Source organism: Astyanax mexicanus, chromosome 6 (assembly GCF_023375975.1).
Source record: "Astyanax mexicanus isolate ESR-SI-001 chromosome 6, AstMex3_surface, whole genome shotgun sequence".
NCBI classification, from domain to species: domain Eukaryota; kingdom Metazoa; phylum Chordata; class Actinopteri; order Characiformes; family Acestrorhamphidae; genus Astyanax; species Astyanax mexicanus.
Genome location: NC_064413.1, coordinates 16789755 through 16806362, shown reverse-complemented (window position 1 = coordinate 16806362; position 16608 = coordinate 16789755). Strand labels below are relative to the sequence as shown.

The window sequence follows — 16608 nt, the reverse complement described above, 5'->3', positions numbered from 1 at the left end:
TATCAACAAAAATATATATAGAAAATAGCACTACAGTTTCTAAATTCATTTGTATTTTATAGGCCTGTCAACGTTAAAGCTTTAACGCACGCTGTTAATTTGGAATCAGTAGAGGGTTTTCCATCCACCAAGTTTTTGCGCATTTTGAAAATGCGCATGAAAAAAGCTGGATGGAAAAAGTCAAAAATTCGAAAAAAGCCCCAAATATCGCAAAACGATTTTTACGCTAGGAGGGGGTGGAAAAGTTAGAATATCGCATCGCCAAAATTCGGAAAAACTGGATGGAAAAGGGTTTTTCGCATAAAAAATGACGTATCACCTGTGGTATATGGTGCGCCGCGTTATTGCGCTGTGCTATTTCTCGCGCCTCCGTCGCGTCCGGTAATGTCCGGAAAGTTGTTTTGGACATTCTAAAATGCCGAATCCAAAGCTGATCAGAAAAATGGCTCTGAACGATGTTCTCCCAGAACAGTTTGTTTCGTTTGCGCTCCCAGGTATACGGTGGCTGTCGCCGTGGTCGCGCCGAGATTTCCGCCCTTAATAACGTTTCCAGTGCTCGTCCTGCCCGGCGTCTTTGAACAGCAAACACCATCACCATGTAGAGATGGCAAATCGACACGAAAATAATTCTGCACAGAGCAAAAACAGAATCAAACCTCTCCATGCTTGTTTGGCGTCCTCTCCCACGTTATCTAAAGTTTATTCGCATAACTGTAGTGAATGGAAACACGGCTTAATTCGCATTTTTTCCTGCCGAAATTTGGAAATTGCGCATTCTTTTTTCGAAAGGTTTGGATGGAAACCTGCCTAGTAACGCGTAACTCTCTCTCTCTCTCTATTTCTCTCTCTCACACGAGCACACACTAGTCGTGGGCGATATGTATCGTTTGCGAAATTATCGTGAATGTTGATTTGACGATGTGTAATTTTGTAATATCGAGTTTTTTTTTTTTTTTTTTTAAATCGCCAAAAATTAATAAACTGCATCGTATTTTAAGGCTGTTATTTATATATTTATACATATACATAATGTAAGTAAAAACAACTGATTAACTAAACTCAGAGTGCGTTGTGTATAAAGTAGAGACCTGCACCCCTGGACCCAATGCATAGTAGTGCAGCGCAGGGCAAATTTTGAAAGCTCATTGCGGGGCGGGTGAGGCAGACGGAAAGTCTCGGAAAGCTAACCTTAGCTGCTCTTCCTTTCGTTGTGCTGGTTCTGGTTAAGCTGGTGCTTTGCCAGTCGTTACATTGTTGTTTGTTTATTTCTTTGTTTCTGGGTGATTTATTGTATTTGGTGTCGTCGTCCAGACGCAGTTTATTTACTTTATTATTTACTTATTTATTGTTTTCCTACTTTTGTGTGACGTTTTTATTTTTCATCTTTTGCAATTCGTTAGATTATAGTTTCGTTAGTATTTTGGGTTTAGTTTAGTTTGTTTGTTTTCTAATTTTATTTGTTTTTGCGATTTATTATTCATTTATTTTCCTTAAAGAGAGGGCCTTGGCCTGTGTCTTGTGTCTTGGCCTGCAGGCCCTGTTTGCTTTCAGTTGTGTTTGCTTTCAGTTGTGTTTGCTTTATTGTGGCGTTTATTTGTTTGGGTCTGTAGGTGGGTTTTGTTTAGTTACTTCTTTTTTTTAGTTCTAATTGTTTACTTTTTAGTTTGTTTTGTGTAAGAATTTATTTGTTATTTTGGTTAAATATTTCTGTTTATTTGAATATTTTGTCATTGCAGCTAGCTTAGTGATGTGTTCAGCTAAGTACATCACTTTTAATTCCTCAAGCCAATGACAACAACTGCCTTGAGCAGTAACGCGAACGTCGGAATCATGCGGGAATTGCGGGCGGGAGTGGGACTGAAAATCATATTTTTTTGCGGGAGCAGGACTGGAAATGCTGTCCCGCGCAGGTCTCTAGTATTAACACGCCCTGTCCCGCCGGCGGGCCAGAAAAATATCATAATTCATATCTGGCTGTGTTTGAGTAAGTATAGGCTCAATATAGACACCCAATATGCCATTTTAAAGCTAAGAATCTCTACTTTTCAGTCACATTTAGCTGTATTTCGTTTTAGAGCTGAAAGCGTGCGCTAGACGGTCCGGTTTGTGGTAAAAACACGCTCTTTGATCCGCCCGGGGTACCTGCAGAACACCCCCCACACCCAAACAGAGCGAATCAGCACCTACCTGAGAGCACTGGCTTCAGAATCCACCCAACCATCAGAAAATCCATCAATCCAGTCCCCAATAATCCCCATTTATGTCTGAGAAGCGCTCTTATAAATCCGACGCAGATTAAAACTATTGGAAACTCCAGCGCTGTGTTCTGAGACTTTCCCTTTGTTCTGGAGCGATCAAACTGCGCATGCGTGTTACCATGGTAGTTGGGCAGACTGAGAGCCCCCCTCTGCCCCCCTACATTCTGTCAGCCAATCAGGTGGCGAGTTATGTGGGACAGAGGTGAAGCCCGCTCTGAAACCGGACACTCTGAGAGCGCTCCCCCCTCCCTCTGGAAAATCTGCTCCAGCGGGTCTATTCTATAGGGAGAGAACAGGCTGAGAGACCTTCTTTATTGCGAAATAAGTTATAAAATTAATAGTTTTTATTCTTCTAAAGTTTCCAGTCCTTTTCAGAAAGAAAGGACCATCCCAGGTTCAGATCTCTATCATATCTAGGGAGCAGTTTATAATTTTACATGGTGATTTTAAAACTTCTAATAGCAGAATATAGAGCTACTAAAACACTTCATCCACATAAATATATCATTTTATGGATCTAAAAATAAAAAATAGAAATAGAAAATCTAAAAAGCGCCTAAAAAATGTCCAGTTTTTTACCATATTTTGAACCTTACATGTTCAATTGAATACTTTTTTTAGAATAGTTTTGTATTTTTTGGAAAATATCGTCAAAATATCGTTATCGCAAAAATCCCAAAAAATATCGAGATATTTTTTTTTGCCCATATCGCCCACCCCTAGCACACACACGCTCTGTCACAAGCAAGTTGAGACATTTACAATCCAATTTACAAATTTACAATGCATTCTTTATTCCAGCACCCTATGTTGATTTTTTCTCCCCTCAAACATAAAAGTATATACTATTATTTTAATTTACACCACTTATAGACAGTAATTGCATTTTACATTTCTTACATCCATTATTTTATTTACATTTAAATACCGACTATAATCATTTGTGTCTGAAGAAAAACAAATGCAATTAATCGCAGTTAATCACAGAATTTTTTTGTCATTAATCGGATCGGGTTTTTTAATAGATTGACACTACTAGTATTTTATTACATGAAAAAAGTATTTGATCCCCTACCAACCAGCAAGAACACTGAGCCCTCAGACCGATTAAACAGGGTTAAAGTGTTCGGGAAATACTGTATACTGTATAATCTGTCCACTCCATTAAAATTATGTTATATATGTTACACAGAACACTTACCATTGGCTCCCTGTGCTCTTCACGGATGAGAGCAGGTTCAAACTGAGCACATGTGACAGACGTGACAGCATGACTGGTTTGGCAGTGGGTTAGTAATGGTTTGGAGAGGCATTTCTTTGGAGGGCCGCACTGACCACCATGTGCTCGGCAGAAATACCGTGACTGCCATTAGGTACAGGGATGAGATCCTCAGACACATTGTTAGAGCATATGCTGGTGCAATGGGCCCTGGGTTCCTTCTGATGCATGACAAAGTTAGACCTCATGTGGCTGAAGTCAGCAGTTCCTGCATGATGAAGGCATTGATGCTATGAACTGCCCTGCCCGTTCCCCAGATCTGAATCCAATCCAGCACATCTGGGACATCATGTCTTGTTCCATCCACCAACGCCAGTTTTCACCACAGACTGTCCAGGAGTCGACTGATGCTTTAATCCAAGTCTGGGAGGAGATTCTTTAGGAAAACATCCGCCGCCTCATCAGGAGTATGCCCAGGTGTTGTAGGGAGGTCATACAGGCACATGGAGGCCACACATTTTAACTTGTCTTGAGGAATTTCCACTGAAGTTGGATGAGACTGTCATTTGATTTTCCACTTTGGTTTTGAGTACGATTTCAAATACGACCTCAATGGGATAATAATTTTAATTTACATTAATCCTTTTTTTGTTGTTCTCAATGCATTCCACTATGTAATAAATAAAGTTTTTAACAACAATATTTTATTCTAAGATGGGTTTTTTTTATGGACATTAAAAACATTATTTCAATGGAGTGGACAGAATACAGTATTTCCCTAATACTACTATACTAAACTTAGTAATGTTAATGAAGGTGTAAACCCTTTTTAAACCCATCTTATGTTTTCTACAGGTAATATGGAAGTCAGTGTTCAAACTGGGTAGCGAGCAGGACGGTTGTATTTCACCCCATCCAGCAGAGAGACAGACTACAGTATTGTTGAGTCAGGTGTAATTACTGTATGTGCGTCTTTCTTTCCAGCTCTGTCTCGTGCTGCAAGTCCCACTCAGAAATAAAACCTCACTGGCCAACTAAACATAAGGAGAGACCACTCAGGATGCTTAATTTCTCACGATGTGTGTGTGTGTTTTCCTCGCTTGCTCTCTCTCTCTCTCTCTCCCTCCCCCTCTCTCTCCCTCTCTCTCCCTCTCTCTCCCTCTCTCTCTCTCTCTCTCTCATTAATGATTCAGACAATTAAATTCTGTATCAACAATTTTTTATTAGTTGACATTGTTGATTACGTTGACTAATCATTGCAGTCCTACATAACACTGTCCAGCGAGCTGCATATAAGCTAACAAAAGCCAACTTTTCTAATTAAATTATATTAATATTTTCAAACCCACCAGAGACCGCAACAATCTCTGCAACTTTTCTCCACACTGTATTGCGCTGATCCAAGTCCCTGTAATTTGGCAGGGATGGACAAGGCATTTTTTTCCTTCATGCTTCACCGGAACATTTGAATACGAAACACTGCACAGAGGACACATATCAGGAGAACACCTGTCCTTTTCTAATTGGACAGACGCATCATGTTGGACGTATTCATTTACATAAAGCTTGTCTCGGTTCAAATTTTGTGGCGCTTTATCCCATGATGCATTGCGTGGCTGTGTCTTAGGGTTTCACCACTTCTTAATGGAAATAAATAGGATTTATCAGACCCATGACAAAGCAGTGTAAATGCACCGTAAGTCACCACAATGCATAGTTACATTTCTGAGGAGGTGAGCATCAGATAATGGCACAGACTACAGTGTAGGGTACTGCATAGATCTGATGCATAAATAAATGCTCTTAAGACATTGCTGGGCAGCCATTAAAATGAAAGCCCATTAGCGTAAAAAAGCTGGTATGCCAACTTAGTTTATTTTATTTGTGTAATTTGTTACGGGTATTTAAATCACACACATTCCAATATCTGAAACCTAACAATAAAAAAAATTAAAAAATGCTCCTAAAAAGGGTGCTATTACATGATGATACTATTTGCATTTTTTCAGTGGAATAAAACTGCCCTAAAATGACATAGAACATTTTTGCAATGATGTCTGCAAAATAGATCACCCAACCAAAGTAGCTATCCTGACAGGCCTAGGACAAAGTGTTTGAGTACACTGAAGCAACACTGAAGAAATGTTACTTGCAATTTTAAAAGTTTACTTAAAAAAATATAGTTTAATAGTTATAGTTTAAAATAAGCTTAACAAAGTATGTACAGTTTAAAATGTGAGGTGATACATAGTCCTTGTGAATCTGTTAAAATAATAAGTAGCTTCATATTAGAACTCTGATATTTGTTCATATGTACTGACCAGGGGGGACTTATTAAGGGTGATGCATACACAAACAGAGGCATGGAGGGAGAGGGAGTGTGCTAGCAGTGCTGTGGCTAATTGTATGGTACAGAGCTGCTCAGTGGGAAATAAAGAAAAGTTCTACCTCAATCTTGCACCCCGGCTATTTTTGTACCCCGCTCACACTCTCATTCACACTACGGCTGCACGATATTGGCATTTGCAAAAATATAACATTGCAAATTCTTTTTGGCGATATATATTGCGATATTAACAATGTAGGGCACATGACATCACCAGCCCCACCCCAGCACACCGTCTCGCGTCCGGACTGATCAAGAGCTGAGTCAGCGCCGAGCACTCTCCACTTCCCGCAAAGGTGTATGAGTTTACAGCACAGACGTATGGACAACGTAGAGCTAGGCGATTAATAGATTTTATAGATTAATTTGAATTTACAATTAAGGATGATGTGTGTTTATGAAAATGGATTTTCTCTGAGTTTTAATTTTCAGCACGACACTGCCCGGAGCTTAGCCCCGCCCCTCTCTCACGTGCGCTGCCCCGCCCCTCTCCCTCTTTGTAAAAAGCTATTCAACAATTTGTCTATAATAGATTTTGAATAGAATTCAAACAAAGAAAACTTAAGAAAGCTAAAAAAAGAAGAAGAAAAAAAAACTGCTCTTATAATAACATTTAACACGGCAAAATAAAAATAATTTACGTAAAAGTAAAGTTATTTTGAGACGTGACTGCCTATTTAAAAAGCAACAGAAGTTGTTCTTTTGTTGGAGTTCATTTGTATAATTTCTAACATATTTAGAGTGTTTTCACTTTTTTCTCTCTCACAATGTTAATCCTTTACAGCTTCAAAAACGTGTATTATGCAAATTAGGCGATGACGTCATTTAGCGACTTTTAAGAGATTTTAGTCTGAAAAAAAATCGATTTAAATCGAAAATCTGATTTCTTTTTTTTTTTTTTAAATCGAAGATTTTGTTTTTGGGCCATATCGCACAGCTCTAGGACGACGTAACATTTTTGATAAAACAGTAACCCGGACCTTTTTCACCTGATTTCGGTCCTGTGAAAACTACATGACTGGACCCGTTTTCCAATCACATGACCAGATCACTGACATCCTTAGTTACACATCTAAAATGACACCTTTTATGCATATCCAAATACGCCTTTTACAAGCCTGTCAATCTCCAGATTACAAGCACAAGCCTAGCATCATCTCAAAACATTGTGTAATGACAGGCTTATAACAGATATGCCATGACTGTATTGAGCAAATCGCTTATGTCAGCTTTAAGTGCAACAGCTTAATTTTGCAGGATCCATCTTTATGCCAACACACATGTACCCACATGCAGACTATGGCACAAAAACAAATACTCAGTATGTGATGAAAGAGTGCTGCTCTCTGATATGATCAACCAAAACAAAAACATTGTTCATGGTTCACATGGTTGTGAGAACAGGTGGATGAACAGAATGGGGAGGGGGTGTTGTTTAATGATCCTAATTCTTGCTAAATGTGTCCCCTTTTACAATAGTTGACTGACAGGTACCATGTACCTGTTTTGCTAGCTGTCCTACACTCATTCATTGTTCACCTCTCTACATTTTACTAGGCACACACACAGAGTAAGGAAACACCACCTGAATGTAGCTTTAAAGACTGAAAATAGTTCACCATCCAGCTTCCGAATAGATGACCAGGTGCACAGCATTCAGTGTCTCTTCACAAGTAGCCTGCTTGGCTAAATTTTGCAACACTATGCTTAGAAGGTTAATCTGTGCCACAAGGGATCTGGCCACAGCTAAACAGGAGAGTCAGAGCTGGAGTGGTGTGACGATGGCTGAGACTGCATCTGCGGTCCACAGTGGTAGACTTTGGTAACAGAAATAGACAAGCAATGTCAGGCCAACAGATATTAAAGCTTGATGGATAGTCAACCATATGCAAGCAAGAGGCGAGAACTCTCATTTGTGATATAGTTTGCACATTAATAGGAAAGCTACTATTCCAGACAAGGCATATTTAATTTAAACTTTAGAAGAAGAGACTAGTCGTCTGGCTTTTGTAGAAGTCCTATCAAACATGACTAAATATCTGTTTTCTTCTTGGACAGTGGGAGAGGGGCTAAAAAAAAACGCTTCACTTAACTTTGTAGCCACATTTTAAACATTGTGAAATTCTTTTTATCTGATATTCCTGTTATTACTACTGTGGTGATTGTCATCCTGTAGAAATACTGAATAGAAAAATAAATGAAAGATGCATTGATAATCATTTTATGATGGAATCACAGACGTCTTAATCATAATCGAATCGCAAGGTGCCTGGAGATTCTGACCCCTAAGACACCACCCTGTTAACACTGGTATGATGTCAAACCAATAATATTTTCAGACACAGGAGCTGCATTTACAACCATCAAGGCTTTAAAGTCTCTAGTACCTAATGTGAATGTATATTTCTTAAAACTCTTCTTCTTGTATTTACTGTTGTTCCATAGTGTCAATGACAACATGTCTTTTAATTCATGAAACTGAAACCCTTGCTATTCTATAGGTCAAACTAGCATAAATCTAATTCCTCCAAAGATCTTTAAAATACATTAACAGAAACGTTTCTGATATTTCTTCATTATGAAATTTTCCACATCAGAGCACAGCATAGATGACACACCTCAGTAGATGCTGCAAACACAGAAACTTTATTAATAGACAAATTCATTATTTTGTAGGGACAAGGCAGGGTAGCCTATGAGAGTGCCTGATGTCACAAGGCTGACTGAATGGCTGCACTTGTAAAAAGGCTTTTGGGAATGTGGACAATCACTAATTGGATGAGGGTTTCGTTGGCCAGTGAGGGAATAGGCCTTTATGCAACTAGACTGATAAATGGGATGAGAGCTGTTATGCCTGTAACCATGTCTGCAGTGTGGGTGGGCTGACTGTATTCCCCCACTTCTAGCTTTAAAATTCAATGGGTCCCTACCATGCTTCAGAAAAAAACATGTAATAAAGGAGGAAAGGGGGCAATTGTCATGTTTCACGCACTGCTGACACACTATGCAACTATCTGTGTGGATTTCTACATTACACACATTCAAGATGGTTTGAATAAAAATACAGATTAGGTAGCACTGTATGCATTTACAGCAAAATAGTATTGATGCAAACCAAACAAATAGCATGGGCTGTTTGAAAAAGACTCTCTCCTATTAAAAAGGCTAAAGAGACTTAAATTAAGGAACGGCTCCAGCCAACTTTATACTACTCTCTCAAAGAGGCAGTCAATCAGCAGCTAAAGTTCACCGCATAGCTTTTTCATATGAACCATAAAGACATTAGCCCATGTGTATCCAAGAATGCACTGGCTTGCAATTCACTCCTAAAGCTGGTTTGTTTAAGCGTTCGGATCACAGATTCCAGTGTATAACGTGTGTGAGATTTGCTGGACATTTGCCAGTTCTTGTGCGCCCGAGAATTCCAGATAGGGAGGCTCTAACTACTCACAATTACGAAACTAGTGCCTAAACTTTACTGCAGATAAATCTGCACCTAACATTAAAGACTGTTTCCTCATATAATTAATGTTCAGTCATAGCAACATTCATCCCATACTTAAGACGGGAAGGCAGAAAAGTGGAGAGTCAATTGGCTATGGCTTTTTTACCATTGAAGAAAAAAAGGGGGACTGAGAGGTTATATATCAAATGCTGCACGTAGGTGGCCAAAAAAATCTGATATTTCTTCCAAAGTTTCAGCACACAAGAGCACTCCTTTAAATTATTTCTCTTCAAGACAGTCACTCATAAAAATGTAATGCTATCAGTGCATACTTACACTTGCATTGTCAGCAGTGAACTGCACAGTTCTCAAGGAACCCTCTGATCAGTCTGAACCACCCCAAACAAAGGAGGCACTAAGCATCACCGAACTGAACACAGTCATTCCCAGTTAGTGACCACGTCAATGTACATAAAAACACAAAGAGTGACCAGCAAACATTTCCATAGGAAAGACAGTAGTGTCCAGGCAATGCTCTATAGTTTTATATTGCTGCCTGCATCCCAGAGGGTATTAGCACTGTACAGGCTGCACTGAGTAAACTGACGCAAGGCTGAATGGAATGTGTCTGCTTCATGCCAGTTGCCCACAGCTAGAATCTGCAAGTATGTAGATACCAATGTCATAAAAAGGGATTAATGTTCACAATTCAAGCAGGTCAATGCACACCTTGACAATAGAGGTGGGTGATATGGCCCTAAAATAGTATTACGATATTTCATGATATTTTCACAATAGCAATACTCTTGGCGATATGATAAAACAAAAAAAAAAATCAAGAATATACTACTGCAACTACTAAATGAAAATTGTATTTTATTATTACATACAATATGATATGGCACACCCCTTACTGAGATATTAAAATATACAAGAATTTTATCAGATTTGAAACAGAAGTCAATGAAACAGATGTCATGACACTAATAATGCACTCCAAATATCCATATATCCAGAATTAAAGTAAAATGAATGATACTGGACATATATAATCTGTCTCTAGTAGATATATAATGGGATAAGAGAACAGTGTAAATTTTTTTTGCTAAAATAACATAAAATAGAACCCTGATGTGATAATAATGGGTGGCTGATATCGCACGATATTTCAGGATATAATATCGTTTACGATATTACTGTGTATGATATGATATGGCACACCGCTACTTGACAATATGAATATCACAAGGATACATTTACAGCAATTGCTCCTTACATCTGATCAAAATATACTGCTGCAGCTCATATGTGTATATAGATACGTACATAAAACTCTAATACCAATGTACTAAAATAGGGGTAAATGCTATGGACAAAAAATGTGATGTGTGATGACGCAGTTGAAAATCCTTGTATTGATGTGGGTCACGCTAAATTTAGTTAGTTGTTATTTGCTCCTCAAAGTTTTTTTTGCAATATGGCTAGGTTGTGTTCACTCCACCTCCAGCCCAGTTACCTGAGCAAAGTATGCAGTGTGAAGAGTTCTCTCTTAAGTTTTCTGTTATTCAAGGCATTATCACAGCTCTTACTGTATAAAAACAATTTATCATACAGCACTTGAAACCTATTTCACTTTACTACGAGCATTACTACAGACTCAAACTTCTACTACTAACTGTTGTATTATAAACTGACTCTCCTACTGTATTACACACCAGATCCTATAGAGCACACTGCTACATTACAGACCAGATCCACTACCACACACTGCTGTATTACAGACTGGCTCTTCTACCACACATTACTGTGTTACAGACTGAATCCTCTACTGCACACTGCTGTATTACAGACCAGATCTTCTACTAGGTACAGACTGAGTGTCAACTTTTGCACCTCTAAAATAGGATTTACCTGGAAGTACCTGGATTCATAACTGTTATATTATCATGTAACAATTGCATTTAACTGATGAAGCATTAAGCATAGGAAATAATGTAACTCCAGCCCTCGGTTCCCCATCCATGACTTGCAGCTATGATGTGCTTACTATTTTTCTTTTGCAACAACATACACATTGACTTCCAGTCTCTTTCAGCAACTGAGCAGCGCTGATCTGGAGCTGAACATCTGAATGAACCCCATGATTACAGCTGAAGATAGAACCACAGCCCACAGCATTTAGCTTAGTTAGCTTAAAACAAAAAAAAAGGATTTTTCTAGTCAGTGCTACATAGAAACTGTTTATGTCATGCAACTAGTTACAATTACAGCATCTGGCTGCTGTTCTTATCCAGATAGAAAGAGTAACATTTCTAACTAATGCTAATTCAGAAAGATTCAATGTACATTTTATGTTTATGCATCAGCATTGGAAAATGTGAATATGAACAATTTTGGATATAGTCAATGAACTTTCATAGTGGATAATTCTGATCATGCTCCACCTTGTCCAGCCATTTTCTGAGCTAGAAAAATGTGAAGAGGCTGAAAGATCCCAGAGAACTGGATTTGGAAAAGCACAAATCTGTGTGCCAACACTGACAGATAGGGCATAGTGACAGTTTGTGATTCTTTTGGTAGTCGACTAATCTGACGAGTCAGCAATTATTTCTGCCATGACTTCCATTGATTTTCCATTGAATGATGTGTAAATGTGGCACTGACGTTGGTAAATATCGACTAGTATCGACTAATTATTACAGCCCAATCTGACACATAGATGTGCAAGTACAGGCCCAAGAAATGACGGATGCACAATAGATAATTTCAGCATTGTCACTGTGTGCAATGGGTGCATCGTGAGCTCAATATTTACATGGCAGGATGGTAAATAATCATCAAGCCAATCATCAAGCCAATACCATTTGTTTTACTCAAGACATTTATTCAAGACATGCTGGACTATTGACTCCAGGTAAAGAAAATCTAATCCAAATAGCTATACCTCAGAGAACAACTTAATATGCAATATCAGCCTTTTCACAAATACTTTGCACCATTACTGATAAAAATTCATCTCTGCACAGAAAACAAAACTTAACAGACCTATTTAGGAATTATAGAGTCCTACCAGACCTCTCAGCATCACAAGCATCTGATAAGTTAAGTCTTCTACAGTCTACTCAGTCTGTTTTAAAGCCATCCAGGAACAGGGGTGGATAACTTTGGACAACCTCCAGAAAAAAAAACGTAACTGATACCCCTCCCTCAGCTCATCTACCCAGCCTTATCGACAGGTCAACACGCTGCTCTGAACCCCACCATGGAAGGAGGGTGTGAAGAGCTGTAGTTACCGGGCTAAAAGCTGAAGAGCAGACGGGGGTTTCTAGGAAGGTTTTTAGATAGAGCTTCAGTAGTTAGCTATATAACTAACTTGTAAGCCTGCATGCCTGCCTGCCTGCCTACCTTAAAGTGGAGAAGACGACGTGCTCACCTGCAGGAGCAGGACAGCACGTCTCCTTTTAACTAGCTATGTGTTAGCTCGGTTAGGTTAGCTGGTTAGTTAGGTTAACACCTTATCGTCAATGTTATACTAAGCTAAATAAGGGATTTATAAACTTCACATTCGAACTTTTTCACAAATTAAAAAGTGAGCAAAAGAAAAAAAACTGAAAAAAAGAAGAAAATACGACCTGAACTGTCTCAGAAAAGAGCTTTCTAGAAGCAACGCGACTTTCTTGTAGCTAGCGTTACTTAGCCAATTTAATTTCTTCACTCACATTTAAACTGATACAGCCGTTAAAGGCGCAGCTAGTTAGCTAGTTAACGTAACTAGTTGAGCTAGCGGTTAGCCAGCTAATTAGTTAACAAGTTAGCACGTAAGCTAACTAGCAAACACACCGACACCCCTCCCAGAGTCTCTCCTCTGGCCCCTCGACAGTCAGTGTGTGTGAATGTGAGAGAAAAAGAGACAATTTAAGTTTTCTTACGTTTAAAAAAAAACTTTATCCACAGGTTGGACACAGTTTCAGCCATATAAACACAAACCGCCGTTACTCACCTCAGTCTGAACCAGCAGCCTTTCTCCACAGAGCTCCGCTTACTATCACTGAACCGACCGAACAACGATATTCCCCACCACGACACACACACACACTCTCTCTCTCTCTCACCCACTCACTCATTCACTCACACGCACTCACTAACTCTAACACACACACACACCCTAACTCACTCACTCACTCTCTCACACACACACAGCTGACTCACTCAGCATGCACACACAAGCGCGCGCGCGACGTCCGACTCACTTTTTGTAAACCGGCTCTTCTCAACGAATCGAATCGAACCGATTCACAAGTTCCAACTGAATTCAAGCCAGTCAGCATCAACCATATGTTTCTCTATATTACAGCAGGATATTTTCCTATATAAAAACACATGTATAAAGTAATAGACACTTGAACAGACCCAGCTGGCACACAACCGATCTTCAACGTTGGAATGTGTTTAAATAGGGTTGATGTAAATGTCTGTTAATGTCATTTAATGTTCAATGGTTGTGCAAGCATTAAAAACTTAACTTTCCTCAACCTCCTGCCTTTTAAATTAGTATTTTACAACAAACCAGTTGGTTCATGTTCTACTTATTTTACTGTTGTGTTTTTGGGATCAGCTGCTGAATCAGATTGGTAGTGTTGGGTATCATTCTTTATACTCAGCTTTACTACAGTGATGTATGTTTATTGTTAACCATAGGATTTTCTAGTTTTATCTACTTGTAGTAATTGCTTTTTGTTTGTAGTTGTACAGTTCCTACTTCTCAGATATGTATATTCAGAGAGAGAGAGAGAGAGAGAGAGAGAGAGAGAGAGAGAGAATAAAAATGAAATTGTTAATTCTTCTTCATGGCATAGTTTTTCTTTCATACAATTTTGAGCATCCCGAATGTGAGGAATGCCATATCAATGTTGATTTACTTTTTAAAATCAACACCAAATCTACAGTTGATTCAACCATAACATCAATGTTGATTTAACGTTGAAATGCCAGTTAGGAAGGTATAAGCTCTATCAAAAAAGTGACATAAGTAGAGGTAAAAGTGTCCTTAAATGGAAGTAAAAACATATTTAACATTTTGTACTTAGGTATTGCAGGTAGTTTATTCTAAAATGTACTACTGAAGCACTGAAAGTTAAAATAAAGTATTGTGTAATTGTGTATTGTGTAGTTATTACAGAAAGCAGTGAAAGGCTGAGACGAGGGGCTTTATCAAACCTGGTGATAAAATATGCATATGATATATATATATATATATATATATATATATATATATATATATATATATATATATATATATATATATATATATATGATATGCAGCACATAAAAAATACATCGGAGTAAAACTATTAGATACAGCTACAACATTTTACTACTTAAATACAACAGTTAAGTAGTTCTACTTCATCATTGTACATCGCTGTATATAAATCAAAGGCATGTTTTCTGCAAGTTCTTAGATTTAGCTGAAAGTAGGTCTGTCATGATATATAGTATTTGGACTATATATTGCTACAGAAATAATCATGAAAAATATTATTTTTGTAATTTTAAAACCACTTTATGACACTGAAATATAATGATAATACAGTAGCACAAGAGAAAAATAGAACCTTTTAAATATTAAAAACACTCTTTTGAAATGAGAATATATGATTTTACAAATCCTAAATAACAATATCCTAAACTTAGATAAAATAGTGACAGTGCTGATCAAAAAAAGAATCTGTAACATACTTCTATATACACTACTGCCTCACAGCAGTCTAAAACCCTATTTTAATGTGAGAGGAAGACAGTAACTCCATAAGAGATAAAGCAATAGAAAAAAAATTACCAAAAAGTGGAAATGGTCCTGTCTACCTCAGAGATGTTATCATCTGTTTTAAAAGTTGTACAGTTTTAAATTTTCTTTCCATTTCACTATGATGAATTGTGTCTCTACATACAAAAACTACCACAGTGCACCTCTCCAGCCTAAAACATTAGATAAAATCTCTTTTATGTGGCAGTGATTGCAAGATTATGCTCTTTTTCTTAATTGAACTATAAGACTAATATAAAGTACCAGTAATATAAAGCTGTGTTTGAACCTTGTTCATAATAAGATTTGCTCATTATTAAGCGAGCTGCTCACTATTATCTAAGATAGTTAAACTGTTGTTATTATATTGGTTTTATATAGGTTTTATTGCGCTTGCACTGTTTTGAATCTCTTAAAAATGAATAATGAATACATTTCTTTTGAGTTGTAAATGAAGAACTATGAAAACTTTACATAAACAAGGAAAAAACTCCTTAACTTAAAACATACGAATGAAAGTGAGCAGAAGAAATAGAGAACATAAATGGCAAACATTATATCTACATTCATTTACAGGCTTTGAATGGTTGGGGCACTTTAATGCTTCTAGGCGATATAATGTCACTTTCTACACTGCAGTAACACAGTACAAGCTGTACAAATAAAATACAAACAAAACATATACATATATTTAACGTAAGTAAAGTTACTAAAAGTTACTAAAAGTTAATAAAAAAATACATATAAAACCATAACGTTGAATCAATTTTGAATCAATATAAAATCAATATGCTCAAATATATATATATATATATATATATATATATATATATATATATATATATATATATATATATATATATATATATCATAACCTTAGAAATGAATGTTGTTTTAATGCATTAGAGCTCTAAACTTTAACTTTGATTCAACATATTTTTGCTATATAAGTGTAAATCCTCCAAAGGAACCGTTAACTTAATCGGTATTTGGTGAATCGACTCGACGCTTCGAAAAGATCCGATTATAAATCTGGTTCTCGGTTAGACACCTCCCACTCTCGCCTCCCGCTGAGGCACTTCTGAGGGAACCTTTAGCAAAGCCAGCCTCTCTCTCACGCACTTTTAACACTTTTTCCAGCTCCAGTCTGCAGCCCGGCGCGGATAAACACAGACTCTGAGGGGAAAGAGAAGCAGAAACAGCGGAGAGAACAGCCGCGCTTACCTCATTAGAAGAGAAGGACCGCGCCTCGCTGACTCGAGCTGAACTTGCACGGCTGTTGGTAAGCACAAAAAACCCGCCCCTCACCAGCGGGAGGGGCGGTAACCACCCCCTCTGCAGCCAATAGCCAGGCGAGTTTCGGCCAGACCCCCAAAACGGACCAATTGGCGCGTTAGAGAGGCCGAGCGCGTGATATGGCTGTGACCCACGTAGCATGTTGCAACCTTTTATTATTGGGGGCTGCTGAGTTTCTGCGTCAGTGTGAGCGAGTTG

At 38.0% G+C, this 16608-nt stretch overlaps 1 protein-coding gene across 3 annotated transcripts in view; it reads right to left on the bottom strand.

Annotated features, from left to right (window-relative positions):
• The window catches only part of grb10b (growth factor receptor-bound protein 10b), an 87632-nt gene extending 71224 nt beyond the window's left edge, over positions 1-16408 (bottom strand). For 2 of the 3 annotated variants that reach the window (XM_007232037.4, XM_049479956.1), the window contains exon 1: positions 13309-13465. The gene's annotated coding sequence lies outside the window, so the exon portion shown is untranslated. Of the gene's footprint in view, positions 1-13308; positions 13466-16338 lie in introns of those variants that run through there. The other variant, XM_007232038.4, reaches the window with a different exon arrangement.
• Between the last annotated feature and the right edge of the window lie 200 nt (positions 16409-16608).